Source organism: Peromyscus californicus, unplaced genomic scaffold (genome assembly GCF_007827085.1).
Source record: "Peromyscus californicus insignis strain IS unplaced genomic scaffold, ASM782708v3 Scaffold_21__1_contigs__length_65335640, whole genome shotgun sequence".
Classification (NCBI taxonomy): domain Eukaryota; kingdom Metazoa; phylum Chordata; class Mammalia; order Rodentia; family Cricetidae; genus Peromyscus; species Peromyscus californicus.
This window is the reverse complement of record NW_026294514.1, coordinates 14,276,600-14,290,323: the sequence shown is the minus strand read 5'-3', so window position 1 is coordinate 14,290,323 and position 13,724 is coordinate 14,276,600. Positions and strand designations below refer to the sequence as shown.

Genomic DNA, 13,724 nt, shown 5'->3' with positions numbered 1-13,724 from the left:
TCCGGTATGAGTATTCAGCCAGGCTCTTCCTTCTGCATTCTTATTTCATGGAGGGTCAGTGTCATACAGTCTCCCCAGACGGAAGCTTGCTTGCCTCTTGTAGAGGTTTCTGTCTGTCTCCTTCTGTCCTCCAGTCAATTTTACATGACCGCTTATAGATTCCGCCTTCTTAATTCACCCCTCACCCACGCACCGTCCCCACTGCACCCCCTCTGCCTCTGCCCAGCTCCTCTAAGTCACTTCGCCCTCTTTTTGTTTTCATTCTTCCGTTCTCTCTGGTCTTCGAACATACACTCGGTTGTTACGGAGACTAAAAACACTTCAAAGAGTTTATTAAGTTCAAACTCCATCATGTAGCACACCAGCTCTCGATGAACGGGGTCCCTTCTACCATTCTCCGCCTATTTGAACCTTCTCTGCATCCGTCCCGAAGAAATGGAATTACTTGGAAGTCTGGCCTCTTGGGCATGGCGCTATTAAAGTTCACGCACCTGCACAGATGTTGTTGCCTTTGGAATGTTCCCTCCTTATCCGGTTAGCTCCTCCCTGTCATTAAACATGCCGTTTATCTTCCCACTGGATAGGCTGTCCTGGTCTGGGAACAGACTAATTTTCTGGTAGTGGCTTCCCTACCGCCTTTATCCAGCAGTCTGTGACTTTCTGAGGGTGGGAGGCACCAAGTCTTTTTTTTAATCTTTGCATTCTTACACCTTAGTGGGAGCTCAATAAACTCTAATTAAGTGAATGGATTATTTCATGGCTTAATGAAACTGATGAGAACCTGCTTATTTTTCTCAATGGTGGAAAGTGATGACTGTTTTCTAAGATTTAGCCTTAACCAACCTTAAAACTCAGAAGAGCGGGCTAAGAGCTACCCAGAGAGCACTCATGAGCCTGTTTTGTAAAGGAGGTTTCTGTAAAAATGAGACTCTGCCTTGTCATGTTCATAGTCAGTCTAGTAATAATATCTGATAACAATAGGCTGTTTGTTAGGTTTGGGCATCTAGGTGTTTTTAATCTCAACAAACCTAGTCACAAGGGAGCTGAAGAGGCCACAGACACATTTATATGGTTTATTTGTTTGTTTTGCTTTATCTTGTTTTTTTGAGACAAGGTTTCACTGTGTAGCCCTGGCTGTCCTGGAGCTCACTCTGTAGACCAGGCTGGTGTATGAATTATTGATTAAAATTTTTGAAGTGTTTGTCATTTATACAAAGGTCCACAGTAGATACTGCGGGGGGGGGGTATGAATGAATAAACTGTATGATATTCATCAAGGGAAGAACATAGCATACTGAAATAATTGCAGGTAACAAATGATGAAGAGAGGTCCTGGGAATTGGTTACATTCACTATTTTTAGTTTATGAGATGGTGTTATTTTACACCAGATTATTGCAGTACCTACTAAACTTAAAATACAAATTGCATGTATTTCCAAAGTACAGGTATCTCAAGTGTGAAACAGCCAAATAATTGTATTGTACAGTTCTAAATACCAGTTTGGGACAGATTGTGCACCAGGTCAGAAAAGATTGTATGTCCAAAAAGACTGAAACCACTTGGAAATCCTCAAGAATATCAGGAAGTAGAATGCAATTAATCAGACTAGGATTTGGTCCTAGACTAGAGAAATGAACACTCATTCTTAGAAAGAGAGCCAGAATTTCAGAAACACATGTTCCTTTTTTTTTTTTTTTGGTGAAAATTCAAAATACAGAAACTATTAAAGAGCAGACAAGAAGACACGAAAAAATAACGCTGAACATTCAACGCAGCCAATTCCAGACCACAGTTCAATTTCTTTAATGCTAACAAAGTATATAGCCAAGCAAACGTAATTTAATACTATTTTTTTTCTTTCCTTTGATCAACTTTACATGAAGGTCATAATAAGGACGTAAATCGAAAGAAATCTAAGTCTGCCTAAGTCGAACCTGCATTAAAATAAGCAGTATCCGAGTAATTTGGAGCTTGGAATCAAACTCAGTATTTAAGCATAATACTCGGGGATACAGCTCAAGGCTAAGGAAAGATGCCACCAACACCCGTACTGTACTGCGAACAATTTCAATAGGGAGAACAGAAACCGGGGACGTAGATGAACAGGCTTCGACGGGAAAAGGTGGAGATGAGTGGGATGCCTGAATCCTGAAAGCTCCCCATACATTGCCCAAAACTGCCGAGTTTAGGGCTAAAATGAGAGTCCCTAAAGCCGTGTCCCCACATTTTCACCATGGTCCGCGGGTGCCTGGGGCAGCCCGGGGGTGGTGACTGCTGGAGACTTGAGTACGTGGACGGCTGGCAAAGGCGCACAGCCCGGGACCGCTCGGCTCGTCGTCCCTTCCGTCTCCCAAGACCCTCGGACGGGAGCCATCGAGCCGGGCTTCCCGGGAAAGGGCCACGGAGGGCGGGACCGCGGCGGGATTTTCCTCCCGGCTCATTCATTCTCTGATTCACCGGTTCCCGGAGGCGGCTCACGGGGCCGCGCGCAGGGAAGGCGGGGCCGCGGAGGACGACCGCGGCTGGGTGCGGCCCCGGGCGCCTGCGGGGCGGCCGGTGGTGGAGGAGAGGGGGGAGCGGCGGCGGGGTAGGGGGTGGGCGGCTGGCCCGGGGGGGACGGGGGGGGGGGGGGGGGGGGGGGGTGCCGGCGTGCGCGCGCGTGCGCGGGCGGCCGGAGAGGCGCGCGCCGCCGGAAGTGAGCCGGTGCCCGCGCGCCCGCGCGCCCGCGCGCCCGGGGCGGGGGGGGGGGGTGGGGAGCGCGCGGCCGGGCGCGAGCCGGTCCGCCCTTGGGCCGCACGGCCCGCTCAGCCCCGCCCTGAGTGCCGGGGCCGGACGCGCGGGCTCTGTGAGATCCGCGCCCGGGGCGGGGAGGGGGAGCCGCCGCCGCCGCCGCCGCTGCGGCCGCCCCGCCCAGTCCCCGCCGACGCCGCCCGCTCTGGGGCTCGGCTGGTCGTCCGTCCGTCAGTCAGTCCCTCGGAGCCGGAGCGCGCGCCGCGGGAGCTGCGGGCGCTCTCAGCGTTCGGGAGAGGAGCGTCGCGCCCGGCGAGGCGGCGGCGGCGGCGGCGGGAGGGTGCGAGCAGCTGCTGCCTCGCGCGGGCTCCCCCCCCCCCCCCCGCCCCCGGGAGGACCGAGGGGCTGCCACGGTGAGTGCTCCACCGCCTGGGTCCTCGAGGTCGGGGGAAAGGAAGGGACCCGGGTGCCTCCATTTTCCCCGGCGCCCGGCGTGGCCCTCCGGGCGAGTGCGGACGGCTGCAGCCCGGGGCGGGGTCGCTGCCGGGCTTCTCCGCGTTCCGGCTGCGCCCAGCCTGGCGGCCTGCGTTGTTGGGTAAGGGGTCGGCGGGGCCTGGGCTGTCCCCACCACCACCACCGCCACCACCACCCCGGTGTCCCTCGGAGCTGCACCGTGCAGACAATGAGACCGGGGGGCGCCTGGGTAGGCGCGGCGGGGCTTCTTACTCGGCGCTGGGCGCTGGTGCCTGGGGACCGCGCGCGGGCTGGAGAGGGGGCTGGCCCCCCGGGTAGCCGCAGAAACCGGTGGCTCGGTGCGGGATTGTTCTAGCTTCCGTGCCCTGCCCGCCTTCCTAGATGAGTTCAATGCAGAGATTTAGAAAGGCGGGGCGCCTTCTGTGTCTTCTAATTAAGCCGGCAAAGAAATCGCTCCAGTGCTTCTTAGCCTCTTTCTCATTCCCGCCGGAAATCCAAACTGCAATTCAGTGGAGGACGGCAGAAAGGGAGGAGGCTGCCTAATGGTATCGGTAGGATGCCTTCGTTTTAAGACGCCTGAAGGATAGCCTTTTCCTATTCAGACATTGTCTTCGGACGGCCCCACTGTGTGAACTGGAGACTGCTTGATCCTTCCGTAGACATCAAGGTGTGCCTTAGTGTGAAATAAGAGCTTTTTGGAGAACGATCTAAGAGTTGTATGTTTCCTGTGTGTTGCATTTCATACATTCTGTGGGAAGAACAGTTTGGGGTGGATGCTGCCTGCGGCATTTCTCGTGGACAAGTGGAGAGCCGCCCAAGTAGGTAAAGTCCTCGGCAAAAGAACTGTAAAGGTAGCGGGCTAGGGGTGAGGCGTGATTTCATTATTAGAGGGTGACATTGTGTTCGTGAGAATATTGAAGTCAGCAAACAATTGCGGGGACCTCCTCAGGTACAGTGGGAGACACAAAACGAACACCCCCCCACGACACTGAGTGGCGGAAACACTGGCGCGTTGGAGCAGAGTAAACCAACGTTCCATACACTGGCTAGCAACGTGATGGTGGATAAGCAGGCCATTAACTCTGCAGTAGTTCCCTACAGGTGAACAGCAGTACACCACCTGTTTACCTTCCCAGCCCGTTGTTGTGAGGAAGGTTGAATGAGATAATGTATGCACAGTTGGTAGCCCCTTGCCTGTCTGTGAGATGCCCAATACATGTTAATTACCCTTTTCCTACTGCTGGGGGTGGGGTGTCAGGTGTTGATCTTGTGAGAGGATGGGTCAGAAGTGAATATTGGTAACAGTGCATTGTAGAGGCGTAGCGTAAGGCAGTGAAGAAAAGGTTAATGCTACATTGAGGTCAGTGGGGGGAATCAATGGAAGCTGCCAATATATAGGTGGAGCCTTTTAAGTGGTTGGATAATATTTCTTTTAAAAATACCTTATCAGCACATATTAATTTTACATAATAATGGGTTTCATCAGATTTCCATACACGTACATCATGCATTTCGATTTCCACAGGACTGATGGGATTTCAGCTGTAGATTGGGAGAGAAAGACATTCCACGTGTAGGTGATGATTATCCCTTTAGAGCTGGGTTCAGGAGCCAGACATGGTGGATCATGCCTGCAGTTTCCGCACTCAGGAGGCTGAGGCAGGAGGATTAGCAGTGCGGTCCAGGTCAACCTGAGGCACAGAATGAGATCCTGTCTGAAAAACCAACAAACCAGCCCCCCCCCCAAAAAAAAAATCTGAATTCTCTAGGAAGAACCTTGGAGAGGCGGCAAAATAAGGACATGCTTGTTGAGTTTGCTCTTAAAATTATCTGTTATTTTTCTTTTTGTGGGGGTGAACTAATTTCCAGACACTGGTTACAGACAGCCCTGTTGAAATAAGCCCAAAAATGTCTCCGAAGCTTCATAGATGATTTTTTTTTTTTTTGCACCAGACATTTTGTGGTATTTGGATTGCTACTCACTTCTGTTTGATTTTAATGAAGAACTATGTGTAGCCGATTCTTTGTGCTGAGTATTAGCTCTATTTAGTACTCCACATAGACAGACTCTTCAGGGCTCACTATGATTATTTCAGTTAATGTCTGGCTGACAGTAGTGGAGTGGCAGGCATCTTTTGAGAATGTTTTCACAATTTTTAACACTTTGTTTTCTGGCCAGGTGTTTTTGACTGCTACCTTTGAGGATATTTTTTTTTTTTTTTTTTTTTTTTTTTGGTTTGGTTTTGCTGGGTTTTGGCTCTCTCCAAACAAATAAATGCTTAATGGACTAGAAACAAGGACAGCAGATTCTGGGATGTACGTTTTCTTTGGTTTGGAAGTCGGGAATGTCAACATTGGTATTATCCAAAACTATTTCTTTAAGAAAAGTAATACTAATGGAGTAAGATACATAACCTCAGGCTAACTATTGAGTTCTCAATTTCTCTACCTGTTAAAGGAGGAGGTTGGAGTAGATTACTGGTTTTCATGTTATTTCTTACTGACCTTCAAAATTTTGAGGAGCTAAGATTGGTACCATGAGCCTTGAGGGGCCCAGGTAGGAGGATACTGAGTTTGAGGATGGCCCACCTTATGAGACTGTCTCATAACAAAACAAAAAGAATAATTTAATTTTGATGAAGAGTTTTTAAGGGTCTAGACATTTGACCTAAAGTTCATTGAACAGTTTGGAGATAAAGCTCAGTGGGAGAGCAGTTACTGGACATATGTACGGACGGACCTGGGTTTGATACCTACCACCACAGAGCCCAAAGTCTGATTTGTAATGTTTGAAGTCAGGAGTGGTGACATGCTTTGAAATCAGAGCGCATGAGCAGCTAAGGCAAGAGGAGTAAAGCCAGATTAGGCTGCATACTGAGGCCCCCTCACAAAAATGTTTCAAATTACAATAACAAAATGGTTACTATATAATATGCACTGTTTTCAACACTTTGTATATTATTGGGTTCCTCACCATGCCTCTATGAAGGAGGTCTGTTAATTGAGAAAACAGAGATAGTGAGTTACTTTCCCAAAGCTATGAAGTCAACACAGAGATTTCAAACCAGGCACCTCATTCTTGTATTCTTACCACCTTCCTGTGCTTCCATGTGGTAAACTAACACATTTTTCCCCTTTTTAACGTGTGTTAAAGTCTTTATACAACCTTTGCCATTTTAAGCATTAAGTAGTTAATTTAGTGACATTAAATATGGTCATGTTGCTGGGCGGTGGTGGTGCACGCCTTTAATCCCAGTAGTCTGGAGGCAGAGGCAGGCTGGTCTCTTGAATTCCAGGGCAGCCAGGGCTATACAGAGAAACCCTGTCTGCAGAAGGGAAAAAAGTTCATGTTATTGTGTAACTGTTACACTGTCCATTTCCAGAGCCTTTTCACAATCCCAAAGTCTACCTGTTAAACAGTAACTTCAGATCTCCCGCTGCAGCTTCTAGTAGCGACTTTTGTACTTCTTCTCTATGCCTTTGACTACTCTGGCTACATTCTATAAGTGCAGTCATTGCTTTATTGTTGTGGGGCTTTTCTTTTTACCAAGAATCTTACAATGTAGCCCAGGCTGGACTAGAACTCATTGTATAGTTCAGGCTGACTGAAGCTCATCACTTGAGCATGTTTATTTACATTTTTTTTTTTTTTTTTTTTTTTTTTTGGTTTTTTTGAGACAGGGTTTCTCTGTGTAGCTTTGCGCCTCTCCTGGAACTCACTTGGTAGCCCAGGCTGGCCTCGAACTCACAGAGATCCGCCTGGCTCTGCCTCCCGAGTGCTGGGATTAAAGGCGTGCGCCACCACCGCCCGGCTTTATTTACATTTTTTTTAACACATTAGAGACTCAAATGACCTATAGACTCAAACTTACCTTACTATCTCTGTGTTTCCTTGTGAGTTTTAAATGAACAATTGATAGGTAACTAAATAGACGAGAGACTTTTTAAAACTTCAGTCTTGTGTACTGTTTATTCATATAAAATTGTCTCAGCAACATATTACTGTGGCTAATGTACTCTGTTCAGTTAAATAAGCAAAATCAGACATTTCTATGTGGGGTGTTCTCATGCTGTTTAAGTTATTGCTTGTTAAAGACGACAATGAACATTTAACAGTAAGTTCTGATAGCCTATCATAAATGTTTTCGTAGCTCATTGTGTTTATTTCCCTTGTGTGTCAAGCACTGTTGGAGTGCTGTGAAGAGATACCATGGCCAAGGCAACTCTTACAAAAGAAAACATTTAATTAGAGACTGGCTTGCAGTTTCAGAGGTTTATTCCATTATCATCATGGCAGGGAGCTGGTGGCATGCAGGCAGACATGGTGCTGGAGAAGTAGCTGAGAGCTACTTCCTGATCCAAGGGCAGCAGACAGAGAGATACTGGGCCTGCCGTGGGCTTTTAAAAACTCAAAGCCCACCCCCAATGATGCATTTCCTCCAACAAGGCCACACCTCCTAACCCTTCCAAACAGTTTCACTCCTAGTGATTAAGCCTTCAAAATATGTGAGCCAATGGGGGTGCATTTCTTCCTATTCAAGCCATCACATTGCCTTCCTGGTTCCCATAAGCTAATAGCCATACCATAATGCAAAAATGCATTCAATCCAACGTAAAAAGTCCCCATAGTCTGCCACAGTGTCAACACTGTTTAAAAGTTCAAAGTTTTTTCTGAGACTTGGTCATCTGTAACCCCCTGTAAAGCAAAATCAAAATGAAGATCACATACTTCTAACACACAATGACACAGGATATACATTACCGTTCCAAAAGGGAGGAAAGGGAGCATAGTGAGGAAATGCTGGACCAAAGCAAGACGAAAACTAGCGGGCAAACTTCAAATTCTGTATCTCCGTGTCTAATCAAAGGGCTCTTCAGATCTCCTGTTCCTTTGTGGACTGCAGCACACTCAGTCTGCAGCTCTTCTTAGCAGGTATCTCAAGGCTCTGGTATCTCCAGTATCGTGGGGTCTCCAACACAATCCAGGCTTCACCTTCACAGCTTCATGCATGGCCTTTCTGGGCTTCCATATAGGCACAACCCTGACGCACTCCTGGCCTCAGCAACTTAGCTGAGGAAGGAGACTCTACAACCCCTCTCTCCTATCCTTGCGTCTAAAGCCAGAACCAAAAGGCGAAGCTGCCAAGTTCTGCTGCTTGATGAGGCTGGAACTTGGCCCCCTCTTCAATAACATTTACATCAGCTTTCTGTTGCTGATGGTTTCATTCGCTGCTTAAGCTTTCTTTAATTCCTTTTCACAAGTTGGAAGCTTAGCTGGGTAGGGTCTTGCCCTGAGGTCACCACTCCTTTTATTCCGTTTAGCATCAGGTTTTTCTCTCAACTTTTTATCTCCTTGACCACTGGACTTAAGCTCCATTACACCTACTGGCATACCTTTTCTCCTCAAACTGTACGTTTTGTATTTCTCTTTGTCCAGCTTGTTCCTTTTCATTATAGATCTGCATAAGCGTGATTACTAATAACCACATGACACAGTCAGTACTGTCCCTTGCCTTGAAATCCCTGCCAGTGTCATTAATCCCAAACTCTTCAATTTAACTTCAGGCAGATTTTTTTAGGACAAGGCAAAAAGCAGCCATAAATCTTTACCAAAATATCACGAGAATGTTCTCTAGGCTACTTACTAATATTCTTCTCCTCTGAAATGTCTGAGCTGGGCCTCCACAGTTCAAATCGCCCTCAGCACTGTCTTCCATGTTCCTACTAGGAGGGTCCATTAAACCCCACTTAAAGTGTCCAGCCACTTCTCCAGTCCAAAGTCGCACAGTCTTCCACATTCCTCCACCAGACAGCGTGGTCAGGCCCGTCACAGCAGTACCCCAGTCCTAGTAACACTTCTGTCTTAGTCACTGTTCTAATCTTGTGAAGAGAAACCATGACCAAGGCAGCTCTCAAAAAAGCAAGCATTTAATTGCTTGCAGTTTCAGAGTCTTAGTCCATTATTGTCATGGAAGAGAGGATGGTGGCAGGCAGGTGTGCTGGAGAGGGACCTGAGAACTACATCCTGATCACAGGCCTAGACCTGCCCCCCTCCCCCCAAAAAATTTGAAGTCTGTCAAACAACACCGAAATACTAAATTAAATACTTACTGGGTATACTGCTGGGGAAGGAACCCAGGGCCATTCACAAACCAGGCAAGGACTCTACCACTGAGCTGTGTCTCTGTTCCTTAACAGGCACTTAAAATTTTATTGGTATATTTCTTTACATCTTTTTATGTGTATGAGTGTTTTTGCCTGCATGTATGTCTGTGTACCACGTGTGTGATTGGTGCCCACGGAGGTCCGAAGAGGGCATTGGATCCCCTGGAACTGGAGTTACACATGGTTGTGAATCACCATGTGGATGCTGGGAACTGAATCTGGATTCTCTGCAAGAACAAGTGCTCTTCTAGGTAGTTGTAAGATGTTCGATATGGTACTAGGAACTGAGCTTGGGTCATCTGTAAGAATAGTACACAGAGCCATTTCTCCCGTCCCAACTTTTCATATATATATATATATATTTATTTTCGAGACAAGGTTTCTTCGAGTGTAGCTTTCTGGATCTCGCTCTGTAGACCAGGCTGGCCTCGAACTCGCAGAGATCCGCCTGGCTCTGCCTCCCAAGTGCTGGGATTAAAGGCATGCTCCACCACTGCCCGGCAACTTTTCATATTCTTATTAGTCATTGGGATATGACTGTGTAAGACTTGCTTAATTTTAAAATTCAGTCTTTTGTTTTTAGGCTTGTAACTGTTCTTTATGTACTAAATACAAGTTATTTATCCAGATATATTTTCTCTTCATTTGATGCTTGCCTGCTTTTATGTATTCATTTTAATGACAAGGCTTGTCATGTATCCCAGGATGGCTTCAAATTCATGGCAGTTCTTTGGCCTCAGCCTCCTGAGTACCGAGATTAACAGTGTGCGTCATAACACCAGCTTACCTTTTTAAAATAGTTTTAGTAACGGACTTCATCGAGATTGTTAGTTTTTCTTCTTATGACTATAGGTGTTTTCTGTGTCCTAATAAATTGCTGTTTCCAAGTTGAAAAGATATATTCCTATATTTTCTCTTGTATAAGCTTTATAACTTCAGTTCTTGCACTGCAGGCTGTGATCTAGTTTGAATTAAATTTTTGTTATGGTACGATGTAGAAATTGAAGCTCTCCTCCCTCCTTTATGTCTAATTGTTTGAATTTTTTTTTTCCAAAAAACACTTTCCTCTTTACCTACCTTGACCTCCTTGTTTTGAAAAATCATTTGATTATATAAGTGTAGGTCAATTCATGGACTGCCTGTTACATTGATGTAATAATTCCCTGTCCTTTTGCCAGTATTAATTATTTTAAATATAATTAGTTTGAAACCAGGTAGAGAAAGTCCTTCAGTCTCTTCATGATTGTTTTGACTAGTCAGAGTCATTTTTTAATCAAATGAATTTTAGAATCACCTTGTTTGGTTTATTAATTTATTTTTGTGATGCCAGGAGTTGAACCACTGAGCTACATTCCTACCTCTGTCTTGTTCATTTCTGTTTTTAAGAAAATAGTTTTCTTTTGATGTTGCTTGTAATAGCATCAACTTGCTAGTTTAGTTTGGGAAGAACTTACAAAATACTGCATTTTCTAATACATTGATATTGTGCATCTGTCTGTTTAGGTCCCTCATTTCTCAGTAATGTTCAGTATTTTTCATATGTAACATTTTATTACAGTGTTACATAAATATTGTATGCAGCCCTACTTCTGACACTTCCTATACTCAAATCATCCTTTACACATACTTTCTTTTTACAATATAAATTAAGATTTGATATGAAAATTTTCCAAGTGATAACTTTATCTGATGGATAGAGGAAGGGACTGTTATCTATTCTGATGCCACAGTGCTAGAAATAGAAACTTAAACTATCTTCGGAAATGTAAAACTGAAGATGTTCCCAGGGCTGGGGATTTAGCTCAGTGGTTGCCTAAACATTTAAAATTAGAAGTTTAAAGCTGTATAAATTCTTTTGGCTTGTGTGGTTTTGGATACTAATTTAGACAGACTATGTTAATGTCCTGGTTCCTTTTTTGTCAACTTGACATAAAACCAGCCTTATCTAGGAAAGGAACATGGCTTGTAGGCAAGTCAATGGGCCATTTTCTTGATTAATGATTGACGTGGGAAGGCCTAACCTCTCGGCAGGGGGACGCCACCCCTGGGTGGGGGCATGTGATCCTGGGTGTATAAGAAAGCAAACAAAACAAGCCAGGGCAGACAAACCAGTAACAGTATTCCTCCAAGGCTTCTGCTTCAGTTCCTTCCTCTAGGTTCCTTCCGTGACTTTTTGCTGGGAGGGACTTTTCTCCATCAGGTGAAAGAAACCCTTTCCTTCCCAAGGTGTTCTGGTCATGGTATTTTTCACAGCAGTAGAATCCTAACTAGGACAATGAACATGGTCTAATCTTTTTAAGAATTTTAAAATTAAATTAACTTATTTATTTATTGGGGATGCAGTATCAGCACAACTTTGGGAGTCCGTTCTCTCCTTCCACCATATGAGTTTGGGGAACTAGCTCAGGTCATTTTATGCCCTAAGTCATTTTGCTAGCCCTAAGCTTTTTAGAATCTGAAAAACAGTAGTTTTACGAGTTTAATTAGAATGTACAATTTTACTAGTTTACATTTTATGGTTTGCTTTCTTTATTTCTTATACTAATATTAACACATCTAATGTACAAAGAAGAACACAAAACAGTCTTATTACTCAGAAATGACTGCCAGTTAACGTTTTCTGATACATGTGTGTTTGTGTTTGCATAGTTCATCGGGGCACAGCTTAGTTTTGCTTCTTTTGTTGAAACTGTTTTGCTTTCCTGAGCATATTTATGTATTATCTTTTCCACATTTTAGATTTCATTTAAAAAATAAATGTATTTTTAAATTCAAGTATAAACCATGATATAAAGTGTAAAATACTGCCTACCACTAGTAATGACCAGTTTATATTTTTCTTCAAATAATTATGTCTAAAGAGATGTATGATGAAACTGCTCCCCCCCCCCTCGATAATTTGTATTCCCAGGCATGTTTCAATACAACCATATGTTCATAAACTTTTAGGTTTCTGGGTTGGAGAGACGGCTCAGTAATTAGGAGCACTTGTTCTCACAGAGGACCCCAGGTTGATTCCCAGCACCCACATGGTGGCTCAGAACCATCCATAACTCCAGTTCTAGGGGATCTGATGTCCTCTTCTGACCTCCGTGGACAACAGGAATGCATGTGATTAACTAAAACACTCATATACATATAATTAGATACATTTGAAACACTCAGGTTGCTGTTCTGTATTTTTTGATTTATATACTTATGTTGTTTTAAAATGTGGGTTGGTTGGTTTTAGACAGTGTCTTACACTACTCAGTCTGATTTGAACTCAAAATCCTCATACCTCAGCCTCCAAAATGTACCTGATCAAAGATGGAATCAGCGGGCCCTTTTTTTTTTTTTTTTGAGCTGGAGTCTTGCTATGTAGCTCTGGTTTAGGAGGGTTAGGATGACATTTAATGTTTCCTTTGGTCCTTTGGTGCTTGTCTCTAAGTTGGACATTTAAAAGTGGTATCTTTGGAGCATCATAGATCAGTGATTCTCAACCTGTGTGTCACAACCCCCTCAAGGATCACATATCAGGTATCCTGCATATCAGATATTTGCATTACAATTCATAACAGTAGCAAAATTACAGTTATGAAGTAGCAATGAAATAATTTTATACTTGGGGGTCACCATAACATGAGGAACTGTGTTAAAGGGCTGCAGAACTAGGAAAGTTGAGAACCACTGTTATAGATAATCTCCAGTAGCTTTCCAAATGATGAGAAATCTGCCTACTAGAATGTTCTCCTATATCCTTCCAACCTCTGATTTACCATACTGTGGTCACCTGGATAAGTATATATTTTTTTAGATTTCTATAGTATTTTTTTACTTAGGAAAATTGTATTGTACATGTTTATCAAGAAGCAGTTTCAATCACAAATTAAAACTTTTAAAGAGTGTGTGTGTGTGTGTGTGTGTGTGTGTGTGTGTGTGTGTGTGTGTGTGTTCGTACGTGTGTACGTGTGTGTATGCACACTGATGTCATGGCCCATGCATAGAAAGGTCAGAGGACCACTTCACGGAGTCAGTTTTCTCCTACCATGTTGGTTCCATAGATAGACTTCAAATGGTGAGGCTTAGCAGCAAGTGTCTTTATCCACAGAGCCGTATCAGTGGCCCCTACAAATGGAAACTTTCAGAAGAGTTTTGAATAAAAGCATTGCCTATATTTATTAATAGGGGGCAGAGGAGTTTACTGTAAAGAAATGTTAGCTGTCCTGGCAGTAGGACTGATTGGAGAAGTATCTAAAATATATTAAGCCTTGGGTTATAACATTTGTGTATGTAATTGAGATGACTATTTGGCTAACAGAACCCATGCCTGTTTTTATTTTCTGTAAGCTTTCTGGGAGAACATATTTAATT

General features: G+C 44.4%; 1 protein-coding gene across 5 annotated transcripts in view; it reads left to right on the top strand.

The window, feature by feature from the left end:
• Positions 1-2,894: 2,894 nt before the first annotated feature.
• Positions 2,895-13,724, top strand: part of Raph1 (Ras association (RalGDS/AF-6) and pleckstrin homology domains 1) — an 86,169-nt gene continuing 75,339 nt past the window's right edge. For 3 of the 5 annotated variants that reach the window (XM_052749593.1, XM_052749591.1, XM_052749590.1), the window contains exon 1: positions 2,895-3,145. The gene's annotated coding sequence lies outside the window, so the exon portion shown is untranslated. The remainder of the gene's footprint in view (positions 3,146-13,724) is intronic. The other 2 variants (XM_052749588.1, XM_052749594.1) reach the window with 1 other exon arrangement.